This window comes from Pangasianodon hypophthalmus, chromosome 22, assembly GCF_027358585.1.
Source record: "Pangasianodon hypophthalmus isolate fPanHyp1 chromosome 22, fPanHyp1.pri, whole genome shotgun sequence".
NCBI classification, from domain to species: domain Eukaryota; kingdom Metazoa; phylum Chordata; class Actinopteri; order Siluriformes; family Pangasiidae; genus Pangasianodon; species Pangasianodon hypophthalmus.
In genome coordinates this window covers 14,957,908-14,979,289 of record NC_069731.1, presented here as the reverse complement: position 1 = coordinate 14,979,289, position 21,382 = coordinate 14,957,908, and the positions used below count along the sequence as shown (strand labels likewise).

Here is a 21,382-nt window from a genome sequence, read left to right as displayed (position 1 = left end):
TCAGCTGATTGAATACACTGTGGGTAGATCGTGTACATTTGCTTGTTTTCCAAGCCTTGGATAGAGCTGGTGAAGAAGCTGAAAGTGATACAAGTGCTTGAAGTTTCCACCAACTGAATAGAAACAGAAAGTGTTACAACTAATCACAAGCACACACAGAGCGCATAGCTACAGACGCTGTTAATCAAACAATGACTATTGATACAATAACAGTAGTGATATACACTTACAGCAATAATATAGTTACTTACTGTATAACCCTGAAGTCTGCAAAGAGACGTGCAAAACACCTAGCAAACGGAGTACACTTTATTATAGTTAACAATGCATTCCAAAGTATACACAAGTATATTTTGTAAGCTATTGTAATATATTTTCTCTATCTGACATTTTCGTATGCCTACATTGTGTCTGTTGCAGGTAATAACAACCCTTAAAGATGTCATTACATGCAAACGCCAAGTAAACAAGTATTAAAGATGACTACTTTAATGACTACCTTATTGAACCTGTTAGTCCAGATAGTTATAGTGCCCTAAAACAGCGTGAGTAAGTACTAAACAAGAGATGGTTCACCTGATTCGGGTGAAAATAACATAAATGGGAGCTGACATACGTATACGCAGAGCTGATGGTAGAAAACACAAGGGCTAAAATCAAGCAGATTCCACAGATGCTCCCAATCATTTTGGCTTGGTCTTAATTTGTGTGATCTTAGGGACCGTGGGATGTATCCACAAGAAAAGCAGCTTTACATGAACACCACAGAAAACTTTGATACTCCCAACCGAACGGCAGAAATCTGCTTTATAACTACATCATCAAAGGGCAGCCAAGTATGTCGCCAACTACAAATACCTTGGTGTTGTCCTAGATCAGTATTTCTCAATCCTGGTCCTGGAGTACCACTGTCCTGTACATTTCAGTGGCTTCCCTCAAATTTAGCCAGTTCAGCCTAGGTCAGACTTGTTAATTAGCGGATGAGTTGAATAGGGTGAGCATAGAAAACACCGAGCAGTGGTACTCCACAACCTGGATTGAGAAATGCCATCCTTGATAATAAATTGAAGTGAGACCAATGCATTGATCAACAAAAAAAGTGGCAAATTGCAAGGCATTTAAATCACCAGCATGACCAACATTCATAGATGTGGATCCCTTAGCAGAGAACAGAAAATTATTTCTGATCCTAGACACCTCTTTCACACAGCTTTTGACCCGTTACCTTCGGGTCACAAGGCAGACTTTTCTTTTACACCACAAGCTATTAACAGCTATCTGAATTATTAGCCCAAACGTGTGACATGGTGGTGCAGCAGGTAGCCTTGCCACCTCACAGCTCCAGGGTCCCCAATTCAATCCCGAGCTCAGGTTACTGTCTGTGCCGAGTGTCGCATGTTCGCCTGCGTCCGTGTAGGTTTCCTCTGTGTTCCCTGGTTTCCTCCACCTCCCAAAAAACAGCAGTTAAGTAGGCTGTCTCTGCTAAATTACCTGTAGGTGAGAATGTGTGCACTGGACAGGTGTCTCATCTGCCATGATTTTGCTCTTGGGATAGATTCAGAACCATCGCAACCCTGACCAGGATAAAGCGTTTACTGAAGATGAATGAATATTAGAGCAAAACGCAATTCTTTACTCAGTGGTTCAAGGTTCTTTATTTGTCACATACATATCACATACATGTGATGTGATGCAGTACAACGTTTTTCCTTAATGCCTCGTCCCACAGTGCAACAATGAACAGAACAACAACAAACTAGATATGCACACACATAATAAAAACAGAATATAATAAAATCTAGCAGACTATAAGATAAAGTTTAGCAGTGTCTTTAGAGGATAGTAGAATAGATAGTAGAATATGCATAAATAGAATATGTTTAAAAAACAAAACAGATGTACAGAGCTGTAGTGTGCAAAGATTTTTCTCATAGTGCAACTGTTTCTGTATGTGTCTAGTATAAATATATATATATATATATATATATATATATATATATATATATATATACTATACAAGAAATATACAGAGCTGTACAGGTTTTATGTAGTGTGCAAAAAATTGTTTTTCCATAGTGCAAAACTGTTGTGTATGTGTGTCTAGTATAGTATAGTATAGTATAGTATAGTATAGTATAGTATAGTATAGTTAGGCAGCATTTTGTGTAGAAATAAATCCAAGTCCCAGATTAAGGATTGCTGGCTTCTTCTTTTTTATTTTTTGATAAACTTTTGTAGAAGCATCATGTCTTTTTTTAATTTTGAAAAATGCAATCCCATAATTCTAGTACTACATTTACTTCATGGGAATACAGTAAGGTTGTGATGAAATTATTATAAATAATTTATTGTGCTGTATAATTTAATACCATGCCTTAGTGTGGCATGTTAAATAGGTCTCTCACACTATTTTTTTTTTTTTTTTTTTTTTGTGCACGAGCTGTACGTGTGTGTGATTAGTTACTGTGCTTGAAAATGACACGTGACTTGCCCTAACCGTACTGTACCTTTACTTGTACAAGTGTGCAAGTGTACAGACACGCCACTGATACTTTAGCATCGTTGTTATTAATCTTTACTGCGCGCTAGTGAACGCAAATTGTTCATTACTGAGTGAACTCAACTAGGCGGCTGTTGCTGGGTGTACAGTGACTGAGCTGCAGCTCAAACGGGGACGATACACACTGAGTGGGGGGAGGACACACGCACAAACACACACACAGTCAGAGAGAGAGAGAGAGAGAGAGAGCGAGAGAGAGAGAGAGCGCGAGCGAGAGAGGAGCAACAGCAGCAGGAACATGGCGGCGCCGCTCAGCTCTCGTGCTCTTCCCCCGAGTCCAAGGTCAGTGCCAGAGCTCACGCGCAGGATTTAAGCGGAAACTAACTACTGCAACTCGAGCATCTTAGGTAATGTCACGGCGCGTGCCATTTCATAGCCGCTTTGCTTTGCCATTTTCTCCCCAGAAACACCTCCAGCTCCGGCTCAGTGTAGTGGTGGTGGTAGTGGTGTTGGTGGTGGTTCTCAGTTAGCGTGCTAAAGCAGCAGCGGCGCCGTGTGTGTGTGTGTGTGTGTGTGCGTGCGCTCGCGCGCCTGTATGTGTGCGTTTCCCCCTCGGCTCAGTTCCGGAGTTCCGTTCGCTCGTGCAGTAGCTTGAACCTTTTGAGCCGGGTTGTTGTAGTTGTAGTTTTGGTTGCTGTTATTGTTGTTATTGTAGTAGTAGAAGTTGTTGTTGTTGTTGTAGTTATTGTAGTAGTAGTAGTTGTTGTTGTAGTTATTGCAGTAGCTGTTGTAGTTATTGTAGTTGTTGTTGCTGTAGTGATGTAGTAGTAGTAGTTGTTGTTATTGTAGTAGTTGTGGTTATTGTAGTAGTAGTTGTTGTTATTGTAGTTGTTGTAGTAGTAGTAGTTGTTGTTATTGTAGCAGTAGTAGTTGTAGTTATTGTAGCAGTAGTAGTAGTAATTGTAGTTATTGTAGTAGTAGTAGTTGTTGTTGTAGCTGTTGTTGTAGTAGTTGTTGTAGTTATTGTTGTAGTAGTAGTTGTTGTAGTTATTGTAGTAGTACTAATAGTAGTTGTTGTTATTGTAGCAGTAGTAGTTGTTGTAGTTATTGTTGTAATAGTAGTTGTTGTAGTTATTGTAGTAGTACTAATAGTAGTTGTTGTTATTGTAGCAGTAGTAGTTGTTGTAGTTATTGTTGTAATAGTAGTTGTTGTAGTTATTGTAGTAGTACTAATAGTAGTTGTTGTTATTGTAGCAGTAGTAGTTGTTGTAGTTATTGTTGTAGTAGTAGTTGTTGTAGTTATTGTTGTAGTAGTAGTAGTTGTTGTAGTTATTGTAGTAGTACTAATAGTAGTTGTTGTTATTGTAGCTGTAGTGGTTGTGTTCAGGGCTGCAGGTTGTTGTGTGTTACACTGGATCTTTAACGCTAGGTTTTAGCTTTATCTCATGATCTGCCGTTGCATGGACGAGTTCTTACAGTTCTAGCTTTCGGTTTGTGGAACCTGCTAAGATATTCGGAGGCGCTTAGAACCGTTTCTTTATTGACTGAATGGAAACGCTGCACGCGCTCCATGGCAGTGTGTTTAAAGAGCAGGAACTTGGGGATGGGTAATAGCCCGTCTCTGCTTTTCCTCTATGGTGAGGGATTGATGAGACAGCTGTTTGCACACTGTATTGCATGTAGCACTGTAGTTTAGTGTAGATGCTACTAGCCCAACGTCAACTAAACTGTTGGTGGAAATGTTTCTAATGCCACTTTACTCCTGATCACTTAAAGAAACACACACCCTTCTAAAGTTACACAGCCCTCCACCTCCCTTCTCTAGTCTTGTAACCTTTTACCTCCCTCCTAAAACCTCACAACCATTGATGTTCTTCCTGAAACCTCATAGTCCTTGGTTACACTCTTGAAGCATTGTGGTCTTGGTCTTTTTCCTGAAGCCTTGTGACCCTTGGTCATGCTTCTGAAGTCTCATAGTCCTTGGACTTGCTCCTGAAGCCCTGTGGTCCTTGATCTCATACCTGAAGCTTTGTGCACCTTGGTCTCAACTCTTGAAGCCTTCTAGTCCTTGGTCTTAATCCTGAAGCTTTGTGGCTTTTGGTCTAGTTCCTAAAATCTGGTGGCCCTTAGTCTCACTTCTGAATCCTCATGCCCCTTGATCTCGCCACTGAAGCTTGGTGGCCCTTTGTCTCGCTCCTGTAGCCCTGTGGTCCTTGGTCTTGCTCCTAAAGTGTGGTGGTCCTTGGTCTCGCTCCTGAAGCTTCGTGGCCCTTGGTCTTGCTCCTGAATCCTTGTGCCCCATGGTCTCACTACTAAAGCCTGGTTTCCCTTGGTCTCGCTCCTGATGCCCTGTGGTCTTGCTTCGGAAGGCCTGTGGTCCTTGGTCTTACCGCTGACCTCTTGTGGCCCTTGTTCTAACTCCTGAAGCCTTCTCAAGCCTTGTTCCCCTTATTCTCATTCCTGAAGGCTTGTGCTCTTTTTTCTCCCTCTAGAAGCCCCATGTCCCTTGGTTTTTCAACTGAAGCCTTATGGCCCTTGGATGAATCGAAATTCACCTATAATGGAAAGTCCAGGTGTTAAATACAGTGAATAAATGTTTAAAATGTAGCATAATATAATAATGGTGAGCTTTCCTGATCAGCATTCCTGATTAGTATGATGACACACAGTCACACTGTATGGAAAAAGCTTCAGTGGAGTTAGTGAAAAAGGTGGTTGCGCTTTTGATTTTAGCTTATTGAATAGAGGAAGTATTGCCTTTGTGTTTTCTTTTAGTTATGTTCTATATTTAGTAGTTAATGTTGTATTATGTGAGCTGTGTATCTATTCTTCACTTATAACTGTAAATCACTGCACAATGTAGACTTGATGGCATGATCTGTCTTTATCTAGTGCTGTTCTACTGCTGAAGCATTTAGTGATGCATTTAGTAGCATCTAGCGCTGTTCTACTGCTGAAGCAGTTGATTTTACATTCGTTTCACCTAGCAATAGTGCTAATTGGTGCTGTTTCCAAGAACTAGACCACATGTGTGCGTGACAGCTGGGCTGCAGCTTTAGTGTTTAACTTGGACATTAGGCCGTTCCCTTGATTCAGCATTTTAGGAGTAGGTGCGCCATCTCCATTATTTTGTAATAGACATACAAGAATTAGATGGACAGTTATCATCTGTTTATCCTCACATTTAAAATTCTTACCTCACAAATTTATTGTTGGTCAAACAAATTTGACATTTGAAAGACGTCACTGCACCATCTAAATGACAGTAGGGTTTTTTTTTTTTTGAAGAGAGTCATATCATCGTATAGAAAAAGAGATATCTTAATCTGCTATTTGTAATGGAAGGAAAGCAAGCAGCTTGGTTTATTTTGCATTAGATATTTACTTTGGATTTGTGCCTAATAATATATTTAGTATTGTGGTTTATACCACATCACAGTTATATTCCTTGAATCTGATTGGTCAGAAGGTCTTATATTGATACTCCTTCTAATATGTTATGTTGTTATTTCTATAGTAACAACTTACACAGGAGCCTGTGTGGCAGTTGTTGTACATAAACAGGTTTTAAAAAGTGTGTGTAATTGTTGATATGGTGTATTCTGTGAAGAGATATTTGTTTACCATTTATAGAAGGAGTCTTCAGTGTCAAGCGATTTGTTACAGTCAGAGGTAAAAGTGTAACTTTTCTGACAGGGGTGAGTCTTCAGGACAGAGGCCCATTTGGTAGCGTGACAAGTTGCTCTTTTTTTTGCCTTACTAACTTAAAGAGAGAGAAAAAAATACAGGCAGGTGATGGAACGAGTGTATATAGCTGTTATAAGTTACGTGATAGCAGGAACTTGTTTCACAGACATTCCACAACATTAAACATAACTATTAAAGTATGATGTTTTTCTGTACTAAATAAAAATTGTAATTGTTGGCAAATTCCCATGGTAAACTATTTGGGATGTGCTGTAATAGGAAAGTAATCAACTTTGGTGTGGAAAGGGCCCTGCCGCACCACCCTGTTGTTGATAATTTTCCTATAACAGCACGCCCCGTCTGTATATGTTACATAACTGTTTATAACACATGCATTATATTAGCAAAGATGCGTAGTTACAAGTAAATGTTACATTTACCTAAGTATTTTTTTTTTTAAATCGTAAACTCTAAGAGTAATTTTAACGGAGAGTATGTTTTACTCTTGTTGGAGTACATTTGACAAAATAAGAGTTTTACTTTGTTGCATTTTCCCATTGTTACATTTTTGTTTGACTGAATGTTTGAAAAGCCTAGCTGTGTTTGTATCTGAGCTTAGAAAGTAGCAAGTGATTGTGATTAAACAAAAGCACAGTGTGATAGAATTGCTGAAATGTAATGAAGTTATCTTTATATCAAGTAATGGCATTTTAGGTGTATGGGCAAATAGTGCAAGGAAAAAAACTACAGAAGAAGCAGCTTTTTTTGTGTTCGAGACCTCTGTGTTGCTGAAATGCTTAGTCACATTGGTGAGGTCGATACAGAGCAGGTTGTGTTGCCGGTTGTTGTTGCACAAAGGAATGTGCTGACTGCAGTCAGCTGTGAGGCCTTTGTGGGTCTTCAGTAGAGCCGGGGTTCTCTCTCTCTCTCACTCTCTCTGTTATCCCAGTGTAGCAGCCGGTGAGTACTTGTTGAGATCATGAAAACTGCTTAACCTTTTAACCTTTGCACTTCACAATGTTGTCACAAAAAAAAAAAAAAAAAAAAAAAAGCTACGACTTTACTTTAAAGTTGGTGTTGTAGCGCCGTATGCTATGTTTTTCACACTTTTCTATAACTCTTCTCTGGTGAACAGAATTATAAGCCTCTGACATAATTCTTATCCTTCTCTTCGATTGGGGCAGATCTTATTTCAAGAGCAAAGTCTCAGCCTACCTAGACAGCCTGTTCATGTGAACGGAACGCAGCGACAATTTCCTCATTAATGATGTATTGAATAATATGATATATAACTGGTTTTCAGTTTGTGGGTCTGGGTGTATTTGTGTGTAAAAAGAGCAAGTTCAGCCTCTCTAAAGCTGGTAAAGTTCAGTGGCTTTCTCCCATTCCACACGTGGAAAACTAAATACGGCAAATCCTCTCAGGGCTTTCCCGGTCACATGACCGTTCCTGTGGGAAGGGAACTGTCAGTTCACGTGAGCAGTGCTGTAAATTCATGACTTCAGTCCCAAAGCCGCTGACCTTTGACCCTCTTCGTTCACTTAGCCGTTTAAACTTCGCCCTTGCTGCATAAGAATCTGTAAACCAGCTTTTCGTCGGTTCTGTGGTCACGGCTCAGGGGGTTGATTTTTGTCAGACAGTTTGTGTCAGATTTTTTGGCCTGTGCAAACATTTGATGTATGGATTGTTTATGAAAACCGTACGATGCAAAATGCATGAATTAAAGGTAAGCTTCTTTATCCTACATATACAACCATACTACAGTTTATGATTATATAAGGATGTTACTATTTCTATTAAAACATTTCTATTTATTACAGTTAATTGTTATTAATATATATGTATAATTATGTGCCATGTTGTTGTGACATTTACCTCACAGTGCCTTCCGATTGGTCAAAAAATAAAGGTCCTTCAGAGACAGCTGGCCTTATTGTGAGAGAATAAATTCTGCCTGCTTACGCAGCCTCCTCCCAATAGCACTATTATATTTCAATAAATGATATAACCAATCATAACTAAAAGGCACATGTCTAATAAGACAACAGTGCTACCAAATATTAAGCAAATATGCCAAAACATGATTACAGTGTTATAAAGTGTAGTGCAGCCTCAGTGTTACAGTTTCACCATAGACTCCAGTTGCAGCCGTAATGTGCTTTATTGAGTTGTAACTGAATTATGGTGAACAGGCCTAATTAGGAGAAAGCAGGGAAATGACGGCCTTCTTGTCTGCCTTCATTAGCTGGGATGGATGTGAGAATTCTGTGTGTGTGTGTGTGTGTGTGTGTGTAAGAGTGCCTGTTGCTGTTTGCGTGCCCTGCCTGTACAGGGATTTTTGCTAATGGCTCAGATTACACTGGGAGCAAAGGGCATAGAGAAAAGCAGGTCTGCTACATTACATTGCTGCTCACATTCAGCTGTAATATAGTTTTGTAGACTCCAGTGGATCTCTGTAGCCCTGAAGGGTTTTACTGGTCAACGATGACCAAAAGATTTAGAGGTTAAAACTAAGACTTCAACGGATATTCAATGACCTCAATAAATCAGACCCTTTCAAATAATGAATATAGTTTCACCACTTGCAGGTAACCTCTTTAACTTTTATAGATGTAATATGGGAACACATTTCTGCCAAAAGAGTGCTACTTTCTAGCTTTCTAGGTTCCTACTTTCGACATGGAACGAAAGTCAAGATGCTCTGTAAGGCCGCTGGAAAAAAGGAAACTTGAAGTGAAAATCTCAATGCATAACACGGATAGTTTTGGTTTGAAAATCTGATTGGTTGAAACCGTTTTAAAATTCTTGATACAGACGCACCTGTGACTGCATCACAATAAGTGAATTGTGTATCAGTGCGCCAGGTTTTAAACAAAAAAAAAAAAACAAACAAAAAAAAACGTTACACTTAAGCCATTGTTCTGTACTCTAATCTTTGGCCCTTATGTTGTAACCAAAACAGGCTGCATTACATAGTGCGAGAATTGTTTATTTTAAATATTATTAACGATAAATTTAATTCTTTATTGAACACCTGTGATAAAATCACCACAGCACGTGCCCTCTTGTGGCTTATGCTGCATTCACTTGTAATTCCCCACCTACGACTGGTTAAAGCCACTGAAAACACCCCCTCAACTTCAAATTTCAACTCGTCAACTTAGAATCATTGCGTTTGCTACTTCTCCTAACACATACTTCCTTTAGAAACGTGAAGCCAGCCACCGCATCTTTTCAAACTGCTGCTCATGCTACATTACAAGGCAGCTGAACACACTCTGAGGAAAGCACTAACTGCCCTCTTCCGGAAACATGAGCTCGCAGACGGCCACAATTATCTAGTGTTGCTGCATTGTAGGCGAAGTTGCAACTTGTAATTCCCCGCATACTACTGGTTAAAGGCACTGAAAACACCCACTCAACTTGAAATTTCAACTTGTCAACTTGGGGTAGTCACTTACAAGACACTATGAACGTAGCATTTTTGCATTTGCTACTTCTCTAGATTGATAGCTAATGTGGTTTCTGTTGTTTTTATTTCTGAGAATCTAAAATCTAGCAATAATTTTTCTTTTTTTTTTTTTTTTTCCATTTTCTCCCAGTTTCCCTCCCACTAGCTAATTCTCCCCGATTACATGACAGCTACCAGTCAGGGAGGATAAGGGCTAACACATACTTCCTTATAGAAACGTGAAGCCAGCCACCACATCTTTTCAAAGCGCTGCCTGTGCTACATTACAGGGCAGCTGAACACACTCTGAGGAAAGCACTAACTGCCCTCTTCCGGACACATGAGCTCGCAGGCGGCCAAAATTGTCTAGTGTTGCTGTGATTGACAGGGTTTTTTTTTTCACGGAAATCCTAATGGTTCTGTGTAAAACTTTCTGTTTTTCTGTTAGAGACGGTTCCAAGTAGAGCCATTTTAGGAAGGCACTAACCCTTGAACATCATTATTTTTCTGCCATTCGTCCTGCCAAGCATTCTTCCCTCCGCCCCAGAGACACCTCAGTTAGACAACGTGCCAATAACCAGTTACACAGTGTTTCCTGATATACAGTATTAACATGGATGTTTCTGAATAGTTGGTTCCATTTTGCTCGTGAGTTAAAATCACACTCATTTGGAAGGCAACCTAAGAACACCTGTCATAGCATATTTACATTCCAGCTGTTTGCATTACTCCCTTTATTCTTAGACCTGAAGTTTGCAAGGTTCATCCCAATCGATCCATCCTTTTGGAGAGGACTAGCTGCTCTGGGCTGTGTGCCTACAGCTTTAGTGGGTCATGATGCTTTTTAAAGTGCAGTCTATTGGTTTCAGTGGTCGAACCTTAGTGCAAGTTTGGCAGCAGGCCAGGAGTGTGATATTCAAGGAAATTCCAAGCTGTCGTAGACGATGATGCTGAGGCAGGTGAAGCTGAGGTGGACCGCGAGTTGAACTTGAGGCTGATCCGCCATTAGGTCGGCATTGCTTCTCTTTCACTCCATAAAAGAGGGCGAATGCAAGGCTGCACACTTAATATGAGGTCAAACCAAGGCCAAGTGCCTACACACACTTATAGATCTCCATAAAACAAGCACTCAAACCCCAGGTTTGAATGGCCTTCAGATTTCCCTTCCACTACATCTTGTAAGCAGAGATAGATCAGTGGTTAAAGTTCTGCGATAGGGAATGGAAGGTTGTGGGTTCAAATCTCTGCCAGATGGCCACTGTTAGACTCTTGGGCTGGGACCTTAACCACCAGCTATATGCTGGGATTGAATTCTGCCTCACTTGCCTAATGTATGAATTTTGCAGATAAATATAACACTGTTTGAGTAAATATAGCTCATTAAGTAATGTTGTAGTTTCAGTATCAATGAAACTTGCTTAGGTTCTGTAATTTTAAAGGGGCTGGCACTGAAATTGCATAGGAACCTTATGGTTTATGTTGTGGTTCACTGTTGTTCATTTTTCTTTCTGCTATTTTGGTATAATTAATCCCATTTGTAAAAACTTGTGAAACTTTACAGACTTGTTAGAAATGCTCTCAAATAAAAAAATGACACATGCACTATTCACTGACAGTTGTAGAGTTGAGTAAGTTATCAAAAACTTGTAAAGTATGCTAAAAAAAAAACTAAAAAAAAAAAAAAAGGATACCCAGCGTTGGTGTAAACTAACTAAACAAATAACTAGCTAATTGCTCTGCAAAGTAAAACTTTAAATAGAGCTAGCTGGAAAATATAAATAGCTAGAAAATATAAATAGCTAGCTACTATCTAAATAAAATACAGTATTAAATAAGCAGGCATTACATTGAGCTGCGATTGCTGCAGACACTAATGCTGCGTTCGTGGTGCCTTGTAAGTGGTAATTTGCAAGTTTGACATGCTAAGTGGAAAAAAATGGACGCTTCCACAAAAGCTTGTCTTTTGTTTGCTTTGTAAGAGCGTGTAGAGTTCATTCAAAGCTACTTTAACTGCACTTAGTATGGTCAGTGTTATGTATTCAACCAAATACTATGTCTATATATATTAACTTATCTAAAGCCAATACTGCTGTAAACTCATTTAAAAGTAGAGAATGGTTACTTTAAACTGTTCACAGTGAAAGCGGCCATGTTGATTTCATGTCACTGGTAGTTGAGAAGACCAAGTTGAGGTGGCGTTTTTGATGGCTTTTAATGGTTGTAGGCCGGGAATTACAAGTTTCACCTCTCTTGAAACGCAGAATGTTCATTACCTGGCTAGCTTAGAGTGCTGAGATCTTTAACTATCTGTCATGGATGAGGTCCTCACCGACTTCTTGTAAGGAGCTTCACACAGTTCTGAAGATCCTGACGCGCATACTAGCAAGGGCATAATTTATTCTGAGCATTGCTCTTCATCGCATCTTCTCATCTTCCACACAACTTTATACCTCATACACAAAAAGCAAAACTCATGGCTCTTCAGTTAGATTTAATCAGCAAAGTTGATCATGTGACATTATGGCTAGCCAGCTCCAACTAGCAAAAAATTTAATTGTAAATTGGATTTTATTACACAATATAGTAACGATAGCTAAGGTAGCCAGCTACGTAAATGTATTATTGTTAGCTTGCGAACTAGTCTAGCTAGCTTAGCTAGCATTGTGGTTGCCTCTTTAGCAGTGAGTATTTAATGTACTGTGACTAGAAAAATTTGATGGAAGGCTAAGAAACGTGAGGTAAACTACTGTGTCAGGCTTAGTACTGTCTAATCAAAGCTAACTTCTTGTGACATTTGAAAGACTTTTTTTTTTATTCGTTGTACTGCTGAGCAAGAAGTCTATTTTACTTCAAACTGTCAGTAATGTGTGCTTAGTCTTTCTGGCCCGGTATTTTCTCTTTATTTTTGTTCCTGATGTCATATTTCAGTAAATGGCCTGGAGATCCACTGTGGAATTATGGTTTATTTTAGAAAACCAGCGGCCAAAGAGCTACTTTTGGATAATGACGGTGTTTAACAGCTGGATGTTGTGATGTAATTGTAATGCAATTTCACGGTCATGTTGTGCACCAGCAGGGTGATGACACGCACTCTCACATGAGTGTAATATACCCAGCTTTCCCCTCACTAAACTCGTTCCTTCTGTCTGTCTCGTCTCATTATGTGAGATCCAGGAGAATAAGCAGCGCTCCTAAGCCGCTAATGTCTGTGTGGGCCAATTATCGGTTACACAAAATATATTGTGATATTTAGGACGAACGACGATGGTATCGTCGATCGCTGATATATTACTGCTTTGCATGTCCTTGTTTTCTATACAGTAGTAGCAGCTAGGATAAAGTCTGTGCCATCTGAAGAATAAAACTATGAGAGGAATATGTTTATACATGTGAGTTAGCTGGGTGTCTTGTAGCAAAAGGTTTCCTTGTTGCTAATGTAACACTATTTCACACTCAGTGTGTGTAACATGCTGGCTAGTGTTGTGAGTTAGCTGGCTGTTTGGCTTCACAAGAAGCAATTCATTTTAAATAGCCTAGCTGTGTTTGTATTCAAGCCAAATCCCGAATGAGTTTCATTTACAGTCAAACTGCTGTCCAATGAGAGCAGCTATACCATTAAACATACCATTTAAACCAATATTGTGATAATAACGTAAACCTAACGTTCACACACATGGAGTAAGGAAACGTTTCCTTCGCAGCTTTTAGCCCTCATGTCATCCCTGATGTGTAAAAATTAAGAACAAACACTTTTTTAATGTGCTGAAGAAGACTAAGCTCACTCAGTGTGTTTGTCCGTCATGGATGTGGCGTGAAGCCAAGCCGCTGATTTGGACTTGAGTAAGAGCGAGAAGGAAGAGGATAAGTGGTATAAGGAAGAGAAGAAAAAAAATAAATAAGTGTCACTTGCAGAAAAGCTACTTCTGCACCAAACTGAAACTAAACACTAGTGTGAGAGAGAGAGGGTGTGTGTGAGAGAGTTGTATCCTGAGGCAAGAGGAAGTACAGTGTGAGTCTACACTCACAGCTGTCGAAGCCTATCTATCTATCTATCTGTCTATCTATCTATCTATCTATCTATCAGTTCAAAATGATGCAATGGATGGTTTCATGTGTCTCAAAAGAAGCAGGAAAACCTCAGATAATTTATATGCAATTTATACTATTATACTTAAATTGCTTTGGCTGAATTAGTTATTATTTTTTGATTTTGTAATTTTAGAAGTACATTTATTCTGTTTTTCAGAAAGGTACACCGAGGTCTTATGCCTGCATTATAGATGCACTTTAGTAAAATATCAAAATTGTCTCAATCCAAAAGTATCTGCTTCAGCCCTGCATAATGATTCATCACTGTCAACAGTTTTACACACTCAAAGACACTATGAATGCTAGTGATAACAGTATTTTCCCCTAGCATCAACTAGGCCAGGTGACCCACCCAGTAATAATCACATGCTGCCTGTCATACAGAAAGAAAAAGGTTGTTTTAAGCAGTATTGCCTCCAGCTGTGCATTTTAGTGGCTGGCTAATCTTAGTGTCAGACACTACACCCGCTGCTGATATCACTAACACTCTTCAGGTCGCTGTCTGATTGGCTTTTCACGTTTCCGTACACCGATTTCTAATGGCAGAGCAAACATTTGAAATTTTTTTTCAGATTTTTTACAGGTTGTTACAGTTTTGTTTTCACGAAAAAGTGAACGTGGCCAGTCACATGACTTCTTCCTGTAAAAGTTGAGTTTTTTGGCCACATTTAGTGACAAAAAATAGAGACTGCTAGAAGTCTGGATCACAACACTAGTGGGTTTCAGTTTGAGTACCAGCGGTCCAACAAATGGAGCCAGTTTGCAATTCGCGCAACATGCAGCTGTGAGTGACAACCAGAGAGGGGAAAAAATCAGTATTCAGTGGGTTTCAGTTTTAAGAATTTCTGTGTGATATGCAAATGTAGTGCTTTTCCAAGCTGACACATTATGCTTAAACTCTCATGCTCAGAATTAGGGCCAATATGAAATAACACTGAGACTGGAATCAATGTTTTCAATACACTTTAACATTTCTGATGTATCTTTTTATAGCATTTTTTTTAAATAACAGCTTAAAACATTGAAAGTAGCTATGAAGAGCTTAAAACAATGAAACTATGAAAATTGTAAAATGCTAAATAGTTCAGATCTTTTTCACTTTTCCTTCTTTTCAGTGTTATATCATTTTCGAAATAAAAGTATCATACAGTTATTTTACAGTTTCGTAAATGCTGTACTACTGTTTTTTTTCTGGCACTTTGTTAACAAACCTATCTATGATGATGCTTATTGTATATCATAGAAATGGCTTTACGTATTATGCTATTTTTGTCATATCGCCCATTAGTATGTGCACGTATGTACATATGACTATTTTTGCAATAAGGTTTTTCACTCTTGAAATTTTCTGTTAGCTCTATTACATTGATAAAACTTACTTACTACATACATGCTACCACTTTGCTCCTGGCCATACATTATTTTGATCTTTTAAATGTATTATTTAATTGTCCATATTGTCTATGGTGCCCTGACTGAAAACTGTGCATGAACATAAACAGAACTTCAACGTGACTTCTGACTATCATGTATATGAAGAAGACTGAGTTTGTTTAGAAGTATTTCTCTATTTATTTAAATAGATAAGGGTGTGTTTACACTGTAGATGGCTTCACACTACTAATTACTCTTCTGGCCTAGACAGATACAGATATCAAAATGGCTGGCTGGTTAGAAGGACAGAAGCGAAGATGGATAGAATGCAAGTTCCAGGTGGTGTTACATAAGCTGATGAAATGTATCTTTGTACAAACATAATATGCTAATCGAAACAGTAAGAAAGATGTCAGCAATGAGACAGGTGGCGAACACACATCTGTAAATATGTTCCTCAGTGTCTGAACGCTGTGTTTTTCATATGGAAGTAGTTAATGAACTGAATTATAGGATAGGACGTGAGCAGTGTGTTTAGCCTGAGGTTAGCTATTATCCGACTGTACTGCTGAGAAGAGTAACACCTGCTCATCGAGAGAGAAAATGACGCTGTACATAATCTTTCCCACATTCATTTACACATTATTTGCCTAAATTTCTTGAAAGTGCCTGAACCTGTGAGGCATAGATGGCTTATAATGTTGCTTGAAAAAAGCTAACAGGTCCTAACATTAGGAAAGGACAGCGTCCGCAGGGTACTGCGCAGATTCGAGTCGTGTTTGGACAGAATTTTGTCGAGTCGTTTAAAATTTCAGGCATTACCGTTCAACAGCTGTCAATAAATTATCTGTTAATACAAACGCTCATCTTTTTGACTTCCAGGATCTGTAAACAAGAGAACAAACACCACACCTACTGACTGATGGGTAACACAAAGGTTTTGTATATGGTTTGCTTCCTTGTAATCAAATCTATGAAAATAGCAACTCAGTGTCGTTTGTGTTTAGCTAAAAGAATGGAAGTGTTCAAGTTTTCACGCTGATATTGATGTCAGGTTCCCGTCAGCAGAATTAGCTAATGCGATTTTGCCATCACATTCACAGTTTTTAACCAAATTCAGTTGCAGCGTATATGACCTTGTCTTTGTTTGATTAAACCGATTAGGAAAATCATTCATTTCATTTTCATTAATTCATTTCTTTAACTGTGTAAGCATAAACAGCACTGCATACATTGGGATTATGTCATTATTAATTATCATTAATTGGGATTATGTCATGAATCAACACAAATTTGCTCGTAATAATGAAGAAAGGGAAATATCGATGTTGATCTATATATAAAAATAAATCATTGATATATTATTTACAAATAAAAAAACATACAAATTTCAAACGTGATTTCGTAAGTATGCACTCCCATTGGTGTGAAACCACTAAATTGGTTCTGCTGCAACCAGTTACCATCAGATGTCACATAATTAGTGGAATGGAGTACATCTGTTTGCAGTTAAAGTGTCACATGATCTCAGTGTAACTACACCTGTTTCCAGAAGGCCCCAGAACATACCTAAATGAAGACCAAGGAGCTAAACAAATCTGGGACAAAGTTCTGGACAGGTATCAGTCAGGATTTGGTTATAAAAATGATCCCAAATTTTGAAAATTCCATGAGGTACCATTTAATCCATTATTAAAGCATGGAAAGAATCTTGCACAGCGACGACTCTGCCTAGAATAGGACGTCCACCAAAAATCAGTCACCAGTTAAGGAGGGCATTGATCAGAGAATCACCCAAGAAGGGAAGAGTAAGTCTGAAGGAGCTGGAGATACCCATAGCTCAGATGGGATAAAACATGAACGAGCCATATGAAATGCCATTTGCAGTTTGCTGAAAGGCATGTTGGACTCTCAGCAAACATGGATTTTATTTTGGCCTCGGCACAACCCAAGGCCAGAATAAAACCCAAGGTTGCGCGCCACCCTGAGAACACCATCCCCACAGTGAAGCATGGTGGTGATAGCTTTATTTTGGGGGTCACCTTTGGCCTCTTGGTTGCTTGTTGGCTTAATACCCTTCTTACTTTGTCTATCCATTTTAGTTCCAGTTTGTAATACAACAAAATGTGGAAAACGTTAAAGGGAGTGTATTTTTTTTTCAAGCTACAGTCATCACTATTGCTAACAAAAAGCACATTTTTATTATATATTATTTCATGCGTTGAGATGATTTAGGCATGCAGTTTGCTCAGTGCTGAGTGGCGCATATAATCTTAATTTATTTGTTTGCTACATTAGCCTTGTAGCTCCAGTACAAATCTCAACAAACACATCAGGCACTAAACGCATGAAATTTTGGCTGCTAGATTAAATTTGGGGTAAAACGAAAATTATTGTCATTTCATTTAAGTTCCTTTAAAGTGCACTGATATGGTGCATAAAAATAAGAATCTTATATCTACTTGTATATTAATCCATGGCATTCTCTCACACTGTTTCAGATTTTCATAAAGCTCGGGAATGGATTGTTTTTCGCTCTGGCTTCCAATTAGGACAGAATTTCTCATACTGCTTATAAGTGTTGCCTAATTAGGTGGCCTCCTCCATGATAATATTATTGTATCTGTTGAATGTTGCAGTAACCTACGGATTATCTGCACATGCCTACAGGCTTATTGTTGATAGAGGAGGATTTAGAGCTTTGTCTCCTCTCGGGCTGGTGCTTTGAGAGTAATAGAAGACATCACATCCATGATCCTGGTACTGCTTCACTGCTTCTGCTTTTTTTTCTGCAACTAATTTTGGAACCAGAGAGAGATATGATTTAAACCTCCTTTTTTGCTAATTACTTTCAGAACGTAATTAAAAAGGCGTACTTCATGTTACCATCTAATAAGCCGGAGCCGACTCCCCGGCGGACGAACAGGCCCTGAAGACGTACAGGACACGATTAAATCCGTTACCAGCTTCGGCATGATTATCAGCGTGATTATTATCCCCCCCTCGTTCCTCTGCAAAATCTTTTTTCTTTTTTTTTTCCCCACTTAATGACGAACTCATTCTCTCTCATAATTGTTTTGGGATGAGTGTGCGCGGAGTGGAGAAGGTTTTACATTTCCGCTTACACTTTATAGACAGCCTTCACTTAATTTCTTTGTTTCTGTCTGTTGTTTTTATTTAATTTACAGTTAATGAATATATTACATTAGGAAAGTGCGTGTATCAAGTCATCATATTTCAATAAATTTCACAGTCTAGTAGGCATAACTTAGGCTGGGGGTGCATCCTCACTTTTTTTTTTTTTTTTTCAGTGTGTATGAAGTTTATGAATTTATTTCCAGAAAAGTATAAATATTTTGTTGGCATATGCCACTATAACGTGCGACTGTATACTAACTGTAGCTGTCATATTAATGGCCAATTTATTCAGTCTATATGGTCGCAGCTTTTTTTTTTTTTTTTGCGTTTACCTTTTTCCTTAACAGACTCTCCGAAGAAGCGCAAAGGTTTGTGTTGTTCAACACAAAGTTACGCTAATGCACGGTTTAAAATATTAAAACAAATTGTATAAAAACTTTATTGTATTCCTCAGCTAGATATATAACAGCACTTCCAACATTATTACGTAGATTATCCACTTCTTTCAATTAAAATAAAATTTTATTTGCATTTTCCTCCACTGGTTTTCTGATTTAGGTGGGGACATGAAGGGGTCACACAAAGTTTAGCTGGTCACATGTCAGCGCAGTACTGAATTCTGTATTTTGTGCCATTATGGTGGGATTTCATAGCCGGTTATGCTTTCACAAATAAATTTGTGCACTATCTAGTGCATACGGTTTGAGTTTGATGTCCTTTAACTGCTCAATATGCAGGATTGAAAACTGACTTAATTATTCTCATGTTACACAAATATGAGACGCATTACTTTAGGCAACCAGCTTTCTCCAAACCAACACACACACACACACACCACGTACACATATCTCTCTCTCTTCCCTCCTCCCTTCCATTGGAGGAATTTGTCTCAGTAATCATCTGATGATATATAACTGCTCTGAGCACTTCAGTTTACGAACCCGAGTATTCTGAATATTTACAGGTTTCACTTCAGGAACTTCTTCACCAGTTACATGACTGTTTTTTTACACACACACACACACACACACACACACACACACACACACACACACACACACACACTAAGGCTGGGCACATTGACAAAATGATATAGATATTGTGAAAAATTATGTCACAAGTAATGATCAGAGATCAACCTCTTTTTCTTTCTTTTTTCTTTTTTTTTAAAAATTTTTGTAGACTCTGGATATGTATTTGTGTTGTCATGTAATATTTTTCCCCATCTCAAACACACACACACACACACACTTCTCTGTCCCTTCCCCCTTCCACTAGAGAATTCCGTTCTCAAGCCGATGACATAAACCAGTAGCTGATCCATATAATTGCCACGAGCCCTCTGACTTCAGGTGCTTCCTGATGGATGAAGTCCAGATTCTCTCTCTCTTCCTCTCTCACCCCTCAGCGAGGCAGGGTGTTTCTGACTCCAGATCAGCGCCGAAGAAGCTCGGTGTCTTTAAATAGCTTAAACTGCACTCTCTCTGACTGGTCTGGGAAATCTCAGCTGTCTCACTGATACACACTGATATCACACAGCTCTCAGGAGGCCAACATCACCAAGCTGCCCGCGTCGGAATATCGCTTTCACTGAAGTCAAGTCAATATGGCATGAATATATCATGATGCACAATGGACGTAAAGATAATTAGCTGCATACAGTGCATTATATATATTACGTTATATTGTCATATCACACATATTAGGATATAACCCTCTGAGACATTATTCTGATAATGTCTCTTTAAAAGATGAAGTTTAGTATTTGGAGTGATAGATCCATCTTGATTTTAATGAACAGATTTTTGAGATCATTTTTTTCAGTAAGGACATGTTTTAAACTCCTTCGAAATTGCTCAAAATAAGGGTCATTAGAAGCTAGTTGTCCATATGCTTTCTTCTGAACAGATTTTATCCTTGCCCAAAAACACTGCCTGCTAGGGCAGACTTCTCCCAGATGGAAAACGAAGACGATGATAATACTGTGCATGTTATCTATAAGAACTCAATACAAGGCATTTTTATTGTTTATAATGTTTGTACTGCCTCGAAAAGTATTTAGGTAATGTTTAGCTAGTGCATTGATGCTTCTCTGTGTAAGCTTGATTTATTTAATATTGTTTTCTGCAATCGTATAGCCAGCTATTTAGCTGTTTATGTTTAGCTACTCAAATGACAACAAGCTCCTCAGCTAGCTATGTTTACGTTATCGCTATAATGTACAACGCTTCAACAAGTGGTTCCAATTACAGTATTGTCATTAATGTATAAAATGACACAAACGTTTAATAACCTTTTTAATATTACGAGTTCCCAACATAACGTCTGTTTTTTTTTTGTTTTTTTTTACACAGAGAGTGAAGCTGACAATGTGTATAGATTCCCGCCGCTGCAGGAATGGCCTGAGTGTGTGTGTGGACTGAAACTGAGGTAAGCTTAAACGCACAGACTCTATGTGTGTAACAGTATACCATGATATCAGAAATGGTTTTATTGTTAATGTTTTGCTTTTACGGCCCTGCTGACTGAGGCAGTCTTCATGGCGAGCCGGTCCCCTAAAACGTCCCCAAAAAAGACTTTAGAGGTCCATGTTAGGGTTTAACTAGTGAGCTATGTAGACATTAATGATTAGCTACACCGTTGACAGCCCTGTTGGTTTAAAGCTAGCTAGCTTAATTAAATTATTTTCAAATGTTTAAAAATATTTGTCAAATAATTTCAGTACATAAGTAAGACAGGCATGAAATCAAAAAATCTAAATCAAGGCCTGTTAGAGATAGCTAGCTGAAACATTACTAGCTGGTTAGTGTTACACAGAGGTGTTGTCTTTTCTATAGCTAAACAAGAGTAGCTAAATAGCTAGCTAGGTAGTTAACTACTGTCACTGCAGTAGATAAACATTAGATAGATAGATAGATAGATAGATAGCTAGATAGATAGATAGATAACCCTGTAATTTAGATGGTTCTGTCAGGTACCGTACTCCTCACACCATACCTGCTAGGCTAATTTTAGCTAATTTGGGCTGTAGGAATGTGTTGTGTTTTTGAAAGACTGTTGGGCAAAATGATTGTGTGATTCTGTGTTAAAATAAGAGATGAATGAAAGTGAGAGCAGGCGCGGTTTCTGCGGAGATGTGATGC

The 21,382-nt window shown here is 38.7% G+C and overlaps 1 protein-coding gene across 4 annotated transcripts in view; it reads left to right on the top strand.

The window, feature by feature from the left end:
* The first annotated feature begins 2,564 nt into the window (after positions 1 to 2,564).
* The window catches only part of ncoa2 (nuclear receptor coactivator 2), a 59,862-nt gene continuing 41,044 nt past the window's right edge, over positions 2,565 to 21,382 (top strand). The window contains exons 1-2 of one of the 4 annotated variants that reach the window (XM_053227919.1): positions 2,565 to 2,907; positions 20,594 to 20,669. The gene's annotated coding sequence lies outside the window, so the exon portion shown is untranslated. Of the gene's footprint in view, positions 2,908 to 3,766; positions 7,914 to 20,593; positions 20,670 to 21,382 lie in introns of those variants that run through there. The other 3 variants (XM_026937935.3, XM_026937934.3, XM_026937936.3) reach the window with 3 other exon arrangements.